The following is an 8,138-nucleotide window of genomic DNA, read 5'->3' as shown; positions in this document are numbered from 1 at the left end:
TGGACCAGGTTGCCCCAAGGATTTAAAAAATCTCCAATCCTGTTTGAGGAGACACTAAATGCTGGTCTGCCTGCCAGTCTTTCTGGGATCACACTCTTACAATATGTAAATGGCCTGCCCCTAGCCTCTAAAACTAAAATAAGTTATAAAGGGGCCACTGAAGAACTGCTACAAGAGTGACAGACCCTGGGTCACAGAACATCAGCTAAGAAAGCCCAACTTTGTACATCAGAGGCCACATATCCTGACCACCACCTGTGGGGAGGCAAAAGGAGCCTGTCTCAGAGGATGACTACTGCCATCCTTTGTGGCCTCCCCAGCCTGTACAGGCCAAGCAGACCTTGAACGTTTGCCAGGCAGGCTGAACAGACTTTGGCTAGACAGACCTTGAATATTTGCTGCAACAGGCCAGCTAAACAGACCTTGAACGATAGACCTTATCGGCCTGAACAGAGACACCTGCCTTGGCTGCAGCTTTGAGTTTTGATGTACTGGAAATAACCAGCTGGCAAGAAATGGAAATTTATTGGATTGGCTGCTGTGCTGTTGCTTCCCCGCAGTACTGTCCTGGGGATGGGTTTTGTGGTTTTTTTTCCCCCTTTATATACACTGTGCTGAATATTAAACTTTGAGCCTTGATCAGAACACAATCTTGGCTTCATCTTCTCTCGTCCTGTCCTTCCATTTCCAGCCCTCCTTTTAGGTGAACCTTGCTTGACTGTACAGCTGGTAGTCAGCTACAATTCTTCAGATCCCAACTGCAAAGACTAAGATGTAGTTCTAGCCTTCCTAGGTGTGGCTGGGTATTGTTTCCTCTGGATACCAGAGTTTGTGGATACAGCAAGGCCTGTATACACCACCAGAAGTGTAGGGGGACACTGAGCCCCTAATCTTGACTGAGGCCAAACACAAATATTTGAGGGTTTAATAGCAGCTCTGGTTCCAGCCCTAGCACTTCCAGATGTTCAAAACCTTTTCATCTGTGCCTTAGGGGTTTACTGCTGTGAAGCGACACCATGACCAAGGCAATTCTTATAAAGGAAAAACATTTAATTGGAGTTGGCTTATAGGTTCAGAGGTTTAGTCCATTATCACCATGGTGGGAAGCATGGCAGCATCCAGGCAGACGTGGGGCTGGAGGAGCTGAGAGTTCTACATCTTGATCTATAGCAAGAGACTTTCTACCCCACTGGTTGTAGCTTGAGCATATATGACCTCAAAGCCCACCCCAACTGTGACAGACATTACAAAGGGGTTTCTAAACCCTCAACTTGGGGCCATGGAGGTGCCCTGTAACATACCCGTCCAAAGGATTGCCCACCTGTCTAAGAGCTGTGGCAGCCTCTGCTTGTCTAATCAAACAAACAAGTTAAGTTAACTCTGGGTTAGCATCTTATAGCACTCCACATGGTTGAGTGCCCTCTGAGGAACACCAAACATTGGCTGTGTGACTGGGTTCTAGGCCCTACTCCAAGTCTGGTTTGAGAAACCCACTGCCATCAGTCCTGCTACCCTCTTGCCTGATAACGACCCTCAGGTGCTCATCCATGATTGTCACTGAAAAATGAAACCAAGTTATGTGGGCCAAAATCCCTTCAGCTGAAGTGACTACTGCAGCTCCCAAGTGCTTGGTTTCACCCTAGGCTTAGTCCTGGAAGTTTCTAGTCTTTGTACAATCTTATCTAGGCCTAGAATATTTTCAGCCTCTGAGATTTATTTACTATTGAATAAACTCACTCTGTTTTGCTCTTTCTGGTCTCTGGCTGGCTGATTCAACTCAGCTGTTTTGGCTCAAACCCCCCTCCAAGCTGACTGATTCAACCTGCCCTTCCCCCAACCCTCACCCTGAATTCTCCGACTTGGCCTCATACTAACTTTGACAATATGTCTAATTTTCTTGCTCCTTCTCATTCTCTGGCTCGTTCTGTCTTCACGTGTATCTAGCTTGTTCTTTCTGCAACCTGTCTCTATAAAACTGTCACTGTAAAACCGTCTCCTCTCTTTGCACTGTCCTCTCTTCTTTAGGTCTGTTCCCTTTCCTTCTCTTCTTTCAAATCTTTCTCTGACACAAAGTGGTAGTCACTTTGTCTACCATTCAATTAGACATCGCTTTCAAACATGGGTGCTTCCTTCTACAAATTAGCTTTACCTTCACTGGTAAAGTGATTGGGATTAAAGGTGTGTGCTAAGGGCTGAGCCACACCACAACTAGAATCAGTGTTTCCCCACCCCCCAACTAACACAACATTGCAGTTCACAGTGTGACCAATCCTCTTGCAATGCCCATGTGACTTACTTAGAAGACCCCTCACACTGTCTTCTCAGCTGCGAGACCAGCAGTTGGCAGCTCCTCACCATTACTGGTTTTAGTTCCTTGCTTTTGGCTTAACCTCTCGATCATATACAGACGACTAAAACTTTTCATTCTCTAAATGAATGTACTTAGCATGACTATAAACATAGTTCTGAGCACATTAAATAATTTGATCATTTAGAAGGTGGCTGACCATTAACTTGCAGGTCTTAATTATCTTTAATGGTTTATAATTCAGCAGCTTTTACAAGATTGGGATTTTACGTTTTTATCTTTGATTAGTTTTATCCTTAGAAATTTGAATTGAAGATTTAATTGAAAATCCTCTAGCAGTAAAATAAAACTTTAGACCGTAAATACAGTCCACAGAGAGATTGGGAGCCTTACATTTTTTTATCTTTTCATATCAAAGTTTTATTATGACTCAATTCATCCAAATACCTAATGTTAAACAAAATCAGCAAAGACAAAAAAAGGCTAGACCTACATCTTTAAGTCAGTTTCTGCTAGCCTGAATAGTCCTAAGGAGTTAATAAACCTTATTATCAAATATATCTTAGTTACCAATCATGTTATTTTAAAATCAGTATTGAACACAGTTAAGAAAGACATAAGTAGTTAGGCATACTTTTTAAAGTCAGTTTCTGTTAACCTGAGTAGACTTTTATAACCCTAAGAATTTGTAAATCTTGATCATTACAGAACTTTTTGCTTGGAATTTTACAGCACTCCTGACCATGTCATCCACTCCCCCACCCCTGACACACAATAATCTTACAGATCCTGAGAGAAATAAAGTTTACATTTTATCAAGAACTCTGTGAATATCCATGACCTTGAGTGAGGGAACATTTGTTTTTTTCCTAACAAGAACCAAAAAAGGGGGAAGAAGTCAGAGTTAGATATCTGTAATTACATTTAACCATTTTAATTTTTATATATCTTTTTCAATTAAAAAATTTTAATTAAAAATTTTAAGGGAGACATAATAACAAATAAAATACCACTTGTTGTAAGAAATTTCTCCTAAGGGATGATAGACAGGTGGGTACAACCTTTACCCAGTATACAGGTTCAGCCTGCACACCCTAGTGTTTCCAGAAAACCTTGGGACCTCGTGTAGTTAGGTCCTAACTGCATACAACTAACTGGGAGGAGTGACTGGATGCTGGAGTGAAGGTCTAATGATCTTGTCCATCTCCTTGTTTTTGTTTCAACAAGCCCAGCTCTGATTATTTTAAGCAGGCATATCTGGAGTTATTAGGGAGATATTTTATTTTTATTTATTTATTTTTGTTTTTCAAAATATGGTCTCCCTGTGTAGCCCTGGCTGTCCTGGAACTCACTCTGTAGACCAGGCTGGCCTTGAACTCAGAAATCCACCTGTCTCTGCCTCCCAAGTGCTGGGATTAAAGGTGAGAGATTTTAAACACAGGGTTTCATTTACTTTATAACCAGTTTGTGTGTCTGCGGATGGAGGCAGACAACCTGAAAAGCTTCATAGATACTTTTTTCCTTTTTAGGTCATCAAGTTGCAGAGTAATGTAAGTATCTGTAACCTAGAGGGCACTAAACAGAGAACAGTGGAAACATGACACCCTGGGAACTCAGAAAGTCTTGGCAGCAGGTTGCTTTTGTGTTTACAGATTTTTTTTGTTTTTGTTTGTTTCTGGAGACAGGGTTGCTCTGTGTAGCCCTGGCTGTCCTGGAACTCACTCTGTAGACCAGACTGGCCTCGAACTCAGAAATCCGCCTGCCTCTGCCTCCCAAGTACTGGGATTAAAGGCCTGTGCTACCACTGCCTGGCGTGTTTACAGATTTTTCACCATATCCAATAAACCTCCAAATGTTACGGCACAGAAAGTCTATATAATAGTGTTACAAGTCTTGAGGTAAGTTTGTACTTTAACAAGAGTGTGAGAGAGCTAAGTAAAGCCAAGGAAAGGAGAAGAGGTAAGCAGCTCTAACTCCCATTGGACAGTCTACTTGTAGCTGTTTAAAGCACCTGCTGTCTTTTCCTGGGCTGTTCGGTTTTTCCTTTCACTGACAGAGGCAGGAGGCCTGTCTGACCCAATACAGAGATTCTGGGGAAAACTTTTAAACAAGCATGCTTGGGTCAGGCAAGCGGGGCATAATGCAACCCTAGAGCTAGGTTTTTGATACAGTAGGACAGCATAAAGCAGTACTTCAATGTTATCTGTATCCCAAAGACACCTGAATCCTCACAAAACTGAATCCAGTGATGAGAGCAATCAAAGAATAAAGAAAGCTCAGGGACAACCATCTGTGAGACTTAAACCGCAGGCTCATCAAGCCAATGAGAGGGACTGAGACAGAGGAAGCCATAGGTGGTGATGGTGGTCTGGCTCCCATGTCTGAAACAAAATTTATAAGCACATTAGTAAACAAATCCATCAGACAAAAGCAAACAACTTAAAAAGACAGAATGTCCACACAGTCAGAGACCAGACAGACAGACAGACATGTGGTGGTCACCTTTACCCATACACCAGAACCAGGGGGACAAAAGGTCTCCTGTTTCGTCCCTGGAAACAGTCTATGATCTTGTCCGATCTCCCCTATGTCTCTCCAGAAGTCGGGACTTCCATAATAACTCAACAAATGGTTCGGGTTTCAAATGTGCATTGGCTGTAAATTTTACATCCCCCCCCTCCAAAAGAGGGCTTTTTTGTGTAGTCCTGCCTATCCTGGAACTTCCTCTGTAGACCAGGCTGGCCTGAAATTCAGAGAGCCGCTTGCCTGTTTCACGAGTGCTGGGCATTTACAAACTTGTGGTGATCACAGTCTGGGGTTCCCCTGGGCCTCCAAGTTCACCTTGGACTTGTTTCCACTTAGGGACTATCCCAAGACCCCTGACTCTGAGTCTGGGATCTCCCAGGGATCCTGGATGAGCCCCTAAATGCTAGGGAGCTCAAGACACCCCAGGAAAAGACCACAGACTCAATCCAGATGATACTTAGTTAAATTTATTGAAACCACTAGAAGGACAGCAGTCTCTGAGCAAACTAGAGACTGCTGTTCGAGGGAAGGATTTGTAACAGCAAAACCCACACTGTGCACCTGCACAAGCAAGCTAGGAGCTGTGCTGCTCTGCGAAGGGTAGGTAGTCAGGACGACCTCAGGCCTTGAATGTCTGCATAAGCCACAGCTGGTTACAGAAGCCAAAAATGTCCTAACAAGTAGATGGTCATGACTGTACATTTCTGGGTGGGAGTGACTGAGTCAGGGTTACTGGGAACTGATATTCCAGGGACTGGAGTTAGAGACAAATGGCTACCGAGTACTGAGATGGATACCTAGCATAGAAGGAAGTTTCTTCGGCCCTCACACCATCAGCACTGCCTGGGCCTTGCTTATTCTAACTGTATCAATGGTGGGGCCCTGCATCTTAAACTAGATGGCCAATTATGTAACAATTTGGTAAAATTAATGGTCCTTAGCGCTTTGTATACTGACTTCATAATGAAAGTACCATTCAAGTCATCAAACTCAGCACACAGACATCACCACTGGACAAAAACCAAACCAACCCCCCCCCCAAAAAAAACAAAAAAACAAATAACCACAAAACACCAACCCAAAGACCTAGCACAGCAAAGCCCATAGTCCTGGGAAAGTCTCTAAATGTACTAACCTTGCTTTTTGGCTTCAGTAGCTCTGCTTCTGGCTAACTGTTCTTGTTAACTGAGGTATGTCAATCCAGGATATGGTTTCTGTGTTTAACAGCTTACCCTGAGCTGGCTAATAAAGACTTTCTACTGCCTTATACTCCTGCCCCCGTAGTCTTCTCTGGTGGATCCCCCCGGCCCCCCAGGCAGTGGCCTGGAGAGTTGAGGCTTGATATCCAAGATAACATAAGGAGATGCTATCAGAGGAGGGAGGGGTGATAGGGAGGTAAGATTCAGAAGCAGTGTGTGTGCAAAGGTCTTGAGGTGTGGGAAACGCTAGCAGTAATCTGGACCAGAGCAGGCAGGGTGAGATGTGGTAAGCAAGGGGAGGATGGGACAGGATGAGCAAGGGACAGACAGAACAGCCTAACCACCATCACTCCAGCACGTGGATACACTGACACTTCTCAACGGGGGATCTACTTTTCACGTTTCGTCTATTTAGATGTCTGTGTGCTGCTTACTCGCCTGGGCTTGTGGAGAGCAGCAAGAGGAGACAGATCCCCTGGAACTGGAGTTACGGATGGTTGTGAGCTGCCACGTGTGTGCTGAGGCGCAAACGTGTCCACTGGAAGAGCAACCGGTGCTTTCAATCACTGAGCCATCCCTCCAGATGCCTTTGACAATGCTGTGGATGGTGCCTGGAACAAAGGGTCTCAAGTGTGCTAAGTGTGTGCTTTGTCACTCAGTTACATCTCCAGTCCACCCCTTGCACCCTGTTTTTGAGATGGGGGGCTCACTATTTTTATCCTGGCTACTCTAGGACTTTCAAGCTCAAGTGACCCTTTTACTTCATCTTAAGGTTAGTCTCGAAGCTGTGGGAGAATGCGTCAGGAAAGAGCAGGCTTACTTTAGTGCTTCTGCTGCTCCAAGCCTGACTCTCCCTGGCTTCCTGAGTGACATGGCACCAATGCTCCTGTTACCGGGCTGCGGTTGACCTGTGTGTACTGTGAGGTTTAGCTAAGTCCTTGCCTCTTCTCACCAGATCCTCCAAGCAAAACTGTCCCCCGGCACTGTTAAGTGTCCCTTGCAGGATTCCCCCTTGTTGCGCACAACTGCCCTAAATAAAGAATGGACGGACACTTCCCAGGTTTCCTTCAGGTACTGAACAACTAACTAGCCCGTAACCTGGCATCCCATTATCTGGGGCCACAAAGGCAGAACGATGTCTTGCTTTTGTACAGCCCCCACCCTCATCCATGGTACAGCAATGGTGACTTTTCTGAATTACATGTTATCTCTCATGAGCTTAGTCACCGGAAGTAGCCTAGACATTCTCAAGAAGCAATGACCAGCTGGGACCCTGGTCTTGCAGCTGTCTCCAGTGGAGGAAGCTGGTGGCTTCTTTGAGGACATTTGTCCACACTGTAGGGAACCCAACAGAGCACAGTAAGCAAGTTGGAAACACATTTACTTTTATGAGAAAATAGATGTCCAGGAGCAGCACCAACAGCATCTGCTCACAGAAGCATGGCAGCAACTGGAAGGCAACGTGGAACATCAGTGCTGCTGTCCATGGAGCAGAGGAGTCACATATGAAGGAAGCCACCAAGTGCCCAACCAAGCAGAATGTCTAGTCCAATGTGCACAACACTGACACAGCACCAAGGATATTACATGGATGTAAGCATTAACAAATGTCAAACAGAAACACCAGACTGGGGACAGCGTCTGCTACAACACCACAGGCCATGGCTGTGGCTGTTTAAGAGGAATGCACCACTCACTGCAGTGTACAGATGGGGCATTAGGACACACGGGTGTCTGCACCAGCCAGATACAAGAAAGAGGAGGTTCCACCAGATCATGTGGCCGAAGTGAGATGTGGATAGGCCAGCTGGGTGCTACCAGTATGCAGGTGCCAGGAACCCTTTGGAGGTCTAAAGCTAAATGACTGCAGGCCCAGATGCAGGGAAACAGCCTCACCTAGGTGTTTCTGGGAGCTGCCCCACGAAAGCATCAGTCCTACAGGATTTGAGTCAGGAGGTCAATCCACTCGTCTTACTTGAGAAGGAACCAGGAGAAAGCAAATACCCAACTCCACAGGCACTAGGCACTGGAAAGGGCAGGCTGAAGGTGGGCACCATTGCTTGGCCTAAAGGTAAATGTGGCACACAGGCCAGTCTCCTTGTCTG

Source organism: Mastomys coucha, unplaced genomic scaffold, assembly GCF_008632895.1.
Source record: "Mastomys coucha isolate ucsf_1 unplaced genomic scaffold, UCSF_Mcou_1 pScaffold11, whole genome shotgun sequence".
In the NCBI taxonomy this organism is placed as follows: domain Eukaryota; kingdom Metazoa; phylum Chordata; class Mammalia; order Rodentia; family Muridae; genus Mastomys; species Mastomys coucha.
The sequence above is the reverse complement of the archived record's forward strand: the minus strand, read 5'-3'. Positions refer to the sequence as shown.